The sequence below is a fragment of the Myotis lucifugus genome, unplaced genomic scaffold, assembly GCF_000147115.1.
Source record: "Myotis lucifugus unplaced genomic scaffold, Myoluc2.0 scaffold_197, whole genome shotgun sequence".
NCBI lineage: Eukaryota > Metazoa > Chordata > Mammalia > Chiroptera > Vespertilionidae > Myotis > Myotis lucifugus.
This window is the reverse complement of record NW_005871245.1, coordinates 875,104-878,892: the sequence shown is the minus strand read 5'-3', so window position 1 is coordinate 878,892 and position 3,789 is coordinate 875,104.

Sequence of the window (3,789 nt, the reverse complement as noted above, 5' to 3'; positions counted from 1 at the left end):
CTGTTGCTATATAGAAAGCATTTTCAAGTTCATTTTCTGCTGGGCATTCAACTCTTCAGAATTTAGATATTAATAATTCTATATAATAAAAGGGTAATATGCAAATTGACCCTAACAGCAGAATGGCTAGGAATGACTGGTCACTATGACACACATTGACCACCAGGGGGCAGACGCTCAATGCAGGAGCTGCCCCCTGGTGGTCAGTGTGCTCCCACAGGGGGAGCTCTGCTCAGCCACAAGCCAGGCTGCCAGCTGCCAGTACAGCGGTGGTGGTGGGAGCTTCTCCCGTCTCCCTCAGCAGCGCTAAGGATGTCCGACTTCAGCTTAGGCCTGCTCCCCGCTGGCAAGTGGACATCCCCCGAGGGCTCCCGGGCCGCCAGAGGGATGTCTGACTGCCAGCTTAGGCCCAATCCCCTGGGGAGCGGGCCTAAGCCAGCAGGTGGTCACCCCCCAAGGGTCCCAGACTGCGAGAGGGTATAGGCCGGGCTGAGGGACCCTCCCTGCCCCCCGAGTGCACAAATTTTGTGCACCGGGCCTCTAGTCTATATATATAAAAGCCTAAGCGACCAGATGACCAGATGACCGGCTGGTAGCTATGATGCACACTGACCACCAGGGGGCAGACACTCAATGCAGGAGCTGCCCCCTAGTGGTCAGTGTGCTGCCACAGCGGGAGCACCGCTCAGCTGACAGATGGGTGCCAGATGTGTGCCAAACTCCAGGCTCATGCTCTCCTGCAGACACTCCCCCTGCGCTCCCGAGCTGCAGTGGCAGGCACAGTGGGGGCTGAGATGAGCGGGAGCAGCAGGGCACCCAGCCTGGGCTCAGGCTCCTCCCCGGCCGCCTGCCGCTTCATGCACTACTTCGTGCTGTGCGGGATCAATGCGGACAGCAGGCTGGAGCTCGATGAGCTGGTGGGTAAGGCCGGGCTGTGGCCGCGCTGAGGTCCACTGATCCCTGCAGGCCAGGTCGAGGGACCCCCGTGCAGGAATCTGTGCACTGGGCCTTTAGTAATAATCATAATAGCAGCTACTAATTATTGTGTACATATTCTATGTGCTAGGTAAGAAAAAGAAGCTCTTGATGCTCAGAGAGACTAAGTGACTTACCCAAGATCCCAAATTTACATGTCACAGATCTGACCACAGGGTCTTATTTTCAGGCTGCAAACCGGTGCTCTCTCTGCCCGAGCAGCAGGATCTCAGGGGCAGAGTGCAGGCTGCTCAACCCCTCCCCGGGCCCCCTGTGGTCTGACTCAGGTCTCCTGGGCAGGCCCTGCCTCTGCCCTGACTCCCTTGGGGACAGCAGGCTTAAGGTCACTGGGTTTGCCAGTCTGGCTAAGTCAGGAGAATTCCGTTCTTGGAGCCACTGTGGTTACCATGGCACCTTCCCTAGGCTTCTCTCAGTGTAAACCTGGGGGCGAGCTGTTTTGAAGCAAATAGGGAAAACAGAGAAATTCTCCCACTAATGCCGGCAACTAGCAAACAGCCTGCCTTTCCTCGAAATTTCTTTCAAGGCCCCACAGGTGGGTCCTGGGGCCGTGGAGCCCAATTCCTCCATTTCACAGGTGAGGAGACTGAGTCCCAGGGTGCTTAGTGTCAAAGAGGATTTGTGCCTCGCCAGGAGGGTCTTTGGAGTCAGAGAGACCTGGGTTCCAGTCCAGCCCCTGCATGACACTGCACAAGCTCCTGAACTGCTCTGAGTCCTGGGTCCCCCCTCTGTAAACTGGGGATCATGGTGCTCCTTCCCTGGAAAGTGCATTGTTACAGGACTCAGGAGGCATGGGTTCTGGGCTAGATCCTGCTACTAATTTGCTTCACTGAACACTTTGGACCTCAGCATCTTTTTCTGTAAGTGAAAAGAGATGATGCCTAAGCTCTTTTCCAGGCCTGAATGCTGTGCATTTGGTGACAGAATGCTATCTTAGGGCTCCTAAAGCGGTGTTTCCTTCACCACCCCACCCTGCCAGCAGGGCTCCAGGACCAGCCAGGAGGCCAGCCAGGAGCCCAGCCAGGAGGCCAGCCCCCGGAGCCCGAAGTTCCTCTGCTGGAGAGGGAGAGATGCCTCTGACCCCTGAGGGCACGAACTTTCCATGAGGGCTGGGTGTTGGCGTTCAGTCTGGCTCCCCAGGGTCCACCTCCGGTTCTGGTCCTGCCCAGGCCTTGTGGGGACAGGCTGGGGAGGACAGGGATGGGCAGGGAGAGAAGGATACCTTGAATAAGGAGACTGTGCCCGTTTGACAAGGTCAACTGAAAGCAAGTTATAACACCCCCTGCATCAGAGTGTGGAGATGAGAGATGGGCAGCTGCCATGCTCCAGAGAGTGACTCCTGAGGATGAAGGGGGAGGGGCGTGGCATTAGGGATTCCACTGGAGGGAATGGGAACTCCCGATGGGGGGTTGGTGGGATGGAGTGAGAAGCTGAGGAAATAAACAGAGAGAAAAAAGTAGGGGAAGGACGGGGGAAGAACTGCCTTTCGTCTAAGAAAAATGACAGCTGGATTAAAAGGCCAGGAGAGAGTGTGTTCACGTCCACTATCATGCTGCTCGCTCACTGTCCCCAGGAGCCCGGCAGGGAGGCCCAGCGTCCTGTTCTCGGAGTAGAGTTCCAGAGAAAGCCTTCTCCCCTGGGTCACACTTGACTGCCGGGGCTGCTGGGGCCCCTCCTCAGAGGCCCTTGCTTTCTGCCTGGGACTCTTAGGCCTCTATTCATGCAGATCTATGGGCCCTGGGCTGGGGAGTGTGAGCCTGTCCCACACTCCCCCTTAGCCACTGCCCCTCCCCTGCTGCCGCTCACTCATTTTCCAAGGCCCTTCTAGTCCCTGCCGGTTCACCCTCCACACGGAACAAACAAATCCTGCAATTTGACACTTGTGAGTGACTCCAGGCAGGACCCAGCACACCATTCCGTACGTGTGCCCAACACTGGCTAAATCCCACGGTGGATTCGTCTAAATCTGGGATCACTGCTTCCCAACGTCAAGGAAGGAAGGTTGATCGGCACACGTGGTTATTGGAATAATAGTACCAGCCAAGACAAGAGTTCATTGAATGTTTCCAACGGGTCAGGCACTGCAACAAGCTCTATAGTTGCATCGCCTCATTCATCTCCTGCACAATCCTATGAAATAGGTATTATTCTCATTTCCTCTTTACAGGTAAGGGAACCGAGGCTTGACGAAGTTGATAAATTTATCCGAAGTCACATAACTAGCATGTGACAGACCCAGTGCTCAAACCCAGGGTCCCTACTCTTAATCACAGAAAGTCACCTCTCAGTCTCAAAACAAAGATGCATTTATGCCAATAAACCATGTCTGTCTATTTCTGGGTCACTCTTCGTAGGATGTGACCCGAACACTGGTGCATCCTGTAGGAATGCTTTAAGCTGCAATGACAACAACAAAATGACGAGCCATTACGGAGTGGCTTAAACAAGAGGTCTTGAAGCAGGCAGTCCAGAGCTGGCGTACTAAGAGCTCAACAGCGTCACCGAAGACTCAGGTTTGTTCTGTCTTTTTACAGAAAACCTCACCATATTAGCTTTTCGTCTTCATGCTCATTGCTTAGTGATTGCAGGATGGCTGCTACAGCTCTAGGCATCATATCAACATCCCAAGGGGTTTGGTCAAACAGTCTTCTTCTGACGGGGCTTTGCTTTCTTTAATGGAAAAAAAAGGCTGTCAGTAGATTTCTCTTTGCATTTCATTTGGTTATGTATCTCCCCATAGACCAATCACTCGTGTGGGAAAGTATTATGATGGCCCCTGCTTAACAAGTCATCCCA